Below are 6,756 nucleotides of genomic sequence, written 5' to 3'. Positions count from 1 at the left end.
TAACACGCTAACAAAACGTTCTGATCAGCTAATGTATAACACGCTAACAAAACGTTCTGATCAGCTAATGTATAACACACTAACAAAACGTTCTGATCAGCTAATGTATAACACACTAACAAAACGCTCTGATCAGGTCATGTATAACACGCTAACAAAACGTTCTGATCAGCTAATGTAAACACGCTAACAAAACGTTCTGATCAGCTAATGTATAACACACTAACAAAACGTTCTGATCAATAACACGCTAACAAAACGTTCTGATCAGCTAATGTATAACACACTAACAAAACGTTCTGATCAGCTAATGTATAACACGCTAACAAAACGTTCTGATCAGCTAATGTATAACACGCTAACAAAACGTTCTGATCAGCTAATGTATAACACGCTAACAAAACGTTCTGATCAGCTAATGTATAACACGCTAACAAAACGTTCTGATCAGCTAATGTATAACACGCTAACAAAACGTTCTGATCAGGTCATGTATAACACGCTAACAAAATGTTCTGATCAGGTCATGTATAACACGCTAACAAAACGTTCTGATCAGCTAATGTATAACTAACAAAACGTTCTGATCAGGTCATGTATAACACGCTAACAAAACGTTCTGATCAGGTCATGTATAACACGCTAACAAAACGTTCTGATCAGCTAATGTATAACACGCTAACAAAACGTTCTGATCAGGTCATGTATAACACGCTAACAAAACGTTCTGATCAGGGTCATGTATAACACGCTAACAAAACGTTCTGATCAGCTAATGTATAACACGCTAACAAAACGCTCTGATCAGCTAATGTATAACACGCTAACAAAACGTTCTGATCAGCTAATGTATAACACGCTAACAAAACGTTCTGATCAGGTCATGTATAACACGCTAACAAAACGTTCTGATCAGGTCATGTATAACACGCTAACAAAACGTTCTGATCAGGTCATGTATAACACGCTAACAAAACGTTCTGATCAGGTCATGTATAACACGCTAACAAAACGCTCTGATCAGCTAATGTATAACACGCTAACAAAACGTTCTGATCAGCTAATGTATAAACACGCTAACAAAACGTTCTGATCAGGTCATGTATAACACGCTAACAAAACGTTCTGATCAGGTCATGTATAACACACTAACAAAACGTTCTGATCAGCTAATGTATAACACGCTAACAAAACGTTCTGATCGGGTCATGTATAACACGCTAACAAAACGTTCTGATCAGGTCATGTATAACACGCTAACAAAACGTTCTGATCAGGTCATGTATAACACGCTAACAAAACGTTCTGATCAGGTCATGTATAACACGCTAACAAAACATTCTGATCAGGTCATGTATAACACGCTAACAAAACATTCTGATCAGCTAATGTATAACACGCTAACAAAACGTTCTGATCAGGTCATGTATAACACGCTAACAAAACGTTCTGATCAGGTCATGTATAACACGCTAACAAAACGTTCTGATCAGCTAATGTATAACACGCTAACAAAATGTTCTGATCAGGTCATGTATAACACGCTAACAAAACGTTCTGATCAGCTAATGTATAACACGCTAACAAAACGTTCTGATCAGCTAATGTATAACACGCTAACAAAACGTTCTGATCGGGTCATGTATAACACGCTAACAAAACGTTCTGATCAGGTCATGTATAACACGCTAACAAAACGTTCTGATCAGCTAATGTATAACACGCTAACAAAACGTTCTGATCAGGTCATGTATAACACGCTAACAAAACGTTCTGATCAGCTAATGTATAACACGCTAACAAAACGTTCTGATCAGCTAATGTATAACATGCTAACAAAACGTTCTGATCAGGTCATGTATAACACGCTGACAATATGTTCTGATCAGCTAATGTATAACACGCTAACAAAACATTCTGATCAGCTAATGTATAACACGCAAACAAAACGTTCTGATCAGGTCATGTATAACACGCTGACAATATGTTCTGATCAGCTAATGTATAACACGCTAACAAAACGTTCTGATCAGCTAATGTATAACACGCTAACAAAACGTTCTGATCAGCTAATGTATAACATGCTAACAAAACGTTCTGATCAGGTCATGTATAACACGCTAACAAAACGTTCTGATCAGGTCATGTATAACACGCTAACAAAACGTTCTGATCAGCTAATGTATAACACGCTAACAAAACGTTCTGATCAGCTAATGTATAACATGCTAACAAAACGTTCTGATCAGGTCATGTATAACACGCTAACAAAACGTTCTGATCAGCTAATGTATAACATGCTAACAAAACGTTCTGATCAGGTCATGTATAACACGCTAACAAAACGTTCTGATCAGCTAATGTATAACATGCTAACAAAACGTTCTGATCAGCTAATGTATAACACGCTAACAAAACGTTCTGATCAGCTAATGTATAACACGCTAACAAAACGTTCTGATCAGGTCATGTATAACACGCTAACAAAACGTTCTGATCAGGTCATGTATAACACGCTAACAAAACGTTCTGATCAGCTAATGTATAACACGCTAACAAAACGTTCTGATCAGCTAATGTATAACATGCTAACAAAACGTTCTGATCAGGTCATGTATAACACGCTAACAAAACGTTCTGATCACGTCATGTATAACATGCTAACAAAACGTTCTGATCAGGTCATGTATAACACGCTAACAAAACGTTCTGATCAGCTAATGTATAACACGCTAACAAAACGTTCTGATCAGGTCATGTATAACACGCTAACAAAACGTTCTGATCAGCTAATGTATAACACGCTAACAAAACGTTCTGATCAGGTCATGTATAACACGCTAACAAAACGTTCTGATCAGCTAATGTATAACACGCTAACAAAACGTTCTGATCAGGTCATGTATAACACGCTAACAAAATGTTCTGATCAGCTAATGTATAACATGCTAACAAAACGTTCTGATCAGGTCATGTATAACACGCTAACAAAATGTTCTGATCAGCTAATGTATGAGCAAACTAGGAAAAATATGATAATTAGCACACACCTCAATTTAGCTAACATTTCCCCAATTGAATTGTTAACAAATTTCCAAACAGAGATTCAATGAAAACAAAGATGTGCCATTGATTGATTTTTGATTGAGTCCCCCCCCACTTGTCAAAACGGTGCCAACATGTATAATGTAAGTGACCACACACAACTATTGCTTTAAATTAGTATAATGGTTGCATATCAATCAAATGTATTTATAAAGCCCTTCTTACATCCGCTGATATCTCAAAGTGCTGTACAGAAACCCAGCCTAAAACCCCAAACAGCAAGCAATGGAGGTGTAGAAGCACGGTGGCTAGGAAAAACTCCCTAGAAAGGCCAAAACCTAGGAAGAAATCTAGAGAGGAACCAGGCTATGAGGGGTGGCCAGTCCTCTTCTGGCTGTGCCGGGTGGAGATTAGAAACCTAGAGAGGAACCAGGCTATGTGGGGTGGCCAGTCCTCTTCTGGCTGTGCCGGGTGGAGATTATAAACCTAGAGAGGAACCAGGCTATGAGGGGTGGCCAGTCCTCTTCTGGCTGTGCCAGGTGGAGATTATAACAGAACATGGCCAAGATGTACAAATGTTCATAGATGACCAGCAGGATCAAATACATTTTTTTATTTATCTGTTATTTTACCAGGTAAGTTGACTGAGAACACATTCTCATTTACAGGAACGACCTGGGGAATAGTTACAGGGGAGAGGAGGGGGATGAATGAGCCAATTGTAAATTGGGGATTATTAGGTGACCATGATAGTTTGAGGGCCAGATTGGGAATTTAGCCAGGACACCAGGGTTAACACTCCTACTCTTACGATAAGTACCATGGGATCTTTAATGACCTCAGAGAGTCAGGACACTCGTTTAATGTCCCATCTGAAAGACAGCACCCTACACAGGGCAGTGTCCCCAAACACTGCCCTGGGGCATTGGGATATTTCTTTAGACCAGAGGAAAGAGTGCTTCCTACTGGCCCTCCAACACCACTTCCAGCAGCATTTGGTCTCCCATCCAGGGACTGACCAGGATCAACCCTGCTTAGCTTCAGAAGCAAGCCAGCAGTGGTATGCAGGGTGGTATGCTGCCGTCTTAATAATCACAGTGGTTGTAGAGGGTGCAACAGGTCAGCACCTCAGGAGTAAATGTCAGTTGGCTTTTCTTAGCCGATCATTCAGAGTTAGAGACAGCAGGTGTGGTAGAGAGAGTCCAAAACAGCAGGTCTGGGACAGGTAGCACGTCCGGTGAACAGGTCAAGGTTCCCTAGCCGCAGGCAGAACTGTTGAAACTGGAGCAGCAGTACGACCAGGTGGTCGTGGGGACAGCAAGGACTCAGGTAGTCCTGAGGCATGGTCCCAGGGCTCAGGTCCTCCGGGAGGGGAGAGAATTAGAGAGAGCATACTTAAATTCACACAGGACACCGGATAAGACAGGAGAAATACTCCAGATATAACAGACTGATCCTAGCCCCCAGTACATAAACTAATGCAGCATAGATACTGGAGGCTGAGACAAGAGGGGTCGGGAGCCACTGTGGCCCCGTCTGACGATACCCTGAACAGGGCCAACCAGGCAGGATATAACTCCACACACTTTGCCAAAGGACCAACTTACTACCCTGAGACAAGGCCGAGTTTAGCCCACGAAGATCTCCCCCATAGCACAACCCAAGGGAGGCGCCAACCTGGACAGGAAGATCACGTCAGTGACTCAACCCACTCAAGTGACGCACCCCTCCTAGTGACGGCATGGAAGAGCACCAGTAAGCCAGTGACTCAGCCCCTGTAATAGGGTTAGAGGCAGAGAATCCCAGTGGAAAGAGGGGAACTGGCCAGGCAGAGACAGCAAGGGCGGTTTGTTGCTCCAGAGCCTTTCCGTTCACCTTCCCACTCCTGGGCCAGACTACACTCAATCATATGACCCACTGAAGAGAGGAGTCTTCAGTAAAGACTTAAAGGTTGAGACCAAGTTTGCGTCTCTCACATGGGTAGGCAGACCATTCCATAAAAATGGAGCTCTATAGGAGAAAGCCCTGCCTCCAGCTGTTTGCTTAGAAATTCTAGGGACAATTAGGAGGCCTGCGTCTTGTGACCGTAGCGTACGTGTAGGTATGTACGGCAGGACCAAATCAGAGAGATAGGTAGGAGCAAGCCCATGTAATGCTTTGTAGGTTAGCAGTTAAACCTTGAAATCAGCCCTTGCCTTGACAGGAAGCCAGTGTAGGGAGGCTAGCACTGGAGTAATATGATCACATTGTTTGGTTCTAGTCAGGATTCTCGCAGTCGTATTTAGCACTAACTGAAGTTTATTTAGTGCTTTTAGTGCCCCTCCCCTCCCCATACCCCCTCCTCCCCTCCCCTCAACCCTAACCTCCGCCTGGTGTTAACCCAGGCACCAGACGGTTTCTATTCCTCTACCATAGTCCCCTGGCTGTGCCAACCACATCTCCCACTCTTAGACTTGACTGATTCTTGCTCACAGAAGAAGAAAAAAAGGTCAGTCCAAGATGGACTTATTTTCAACCATAATTTGCAAATAAATTCATTAAAAATCAAACAAAGTGATTTTCTGGATTTATTTCCCTCATTTTGTCCGTCATAGTTGAAGTGCACGTATGATGAAAATTACAGGCCTCTCTCATCTTTTTAAGTGGGAGAACTTGCACAATTGGTGGCTGACTAAATACTTTTTTGCCCCAGTGTATAACCGAACAGTATGTACTTTTATATTTTACATTTACACAAGGATGAACAATTACACACAAGTAGAGGTGGTGGTGAACTCAACCAGTGTCCAAGTTAAGGAAAATATGTCTCTCCCCTCATTAGCAACACAACATTCACACAAAAATAAGTCACATCTCCAGAAATTGTAAGAAAAGGATGCACTAAAAAGTTTTATTTTCCATAGTAATATTCACAAACAGTTTAATACTCAGTCAGATCAGATTGAACCAAAGCTCAAATCTCCATCAGCTAGCTGTTGCTTCCATAGAAATATTATCTATTCAACGATCTATTCTAGATTTATATTTCTATGTTTGGTTCTTAACGCAACCTCCTGACCTCCCTGCCTGCCAACGTAACCATAACAACGATATCAAGAAGAAGGGTTCTGCATTATAGTCAATGGGCATTATAACCATAACAACGATGTCAAGAAGAAGGGTTCTGCATTATAGTCAATGGGCATTATAACCATAACAACGATGTCAAGAAGAAGGGTTCTGCATTATAGTCAACGAGGAAAAACAGAAGTGAGAACAAGACAAGAGCAGGAAGACATTTCCTTTTTTAATTATAATTATTATTATTTTTTATATCTAGACAAAGCAACCGAGATGACAAACATATAAAAGCCAATTTTGTTACAGATAATTATATAAAAAGCCATTTTTTTCTCCAAATGTTTTTATTTTTAATTTTTTTTTAATTTTTAAACTTCTTGCTACGTGAAGGAACGTATTTACAACTGAGCTGATACTAGCTGCGCCAATCAATCACTCTTCCTGCCATCCTATCCACACTAGGTAACTAAAAACCGTTCCGCTCAAAAAGACTACGTGGAAAACACTCGTCACGTTACACAATTGCATACCTTAACACATAATACACCAAAAACAAAATGTCAATGTTGATCAATAACGAAAACTTCCTCCACCATCTGGGGGCGGAATAAACTGGGATTTATCTAAAGAAAAGAAAAGAAAAAAGAAATA

Source organism: Oncorhynchus nerka, linkage group LG20 (genome assembly GCF_034236695.1).
Source record: "Oncorhynchus nerka isolate Pitt River linkage group LG20, Oner_Uvic_2.0, whole genome shotgun sequence".
In the NCBI taxonomy this organism is placed as follows: domain Eukaryota; kingdom Metazoa; phylum Chordata; class Actinopteri; order Salmoniformes; family Salmonidae; genus Oncorhynchus; species Oncorhynchus nerka.
The sequence above is the reverse complement of the archived record's forward strand: the minus strand, read 5'-3'. Positions refer to the sequence as shown.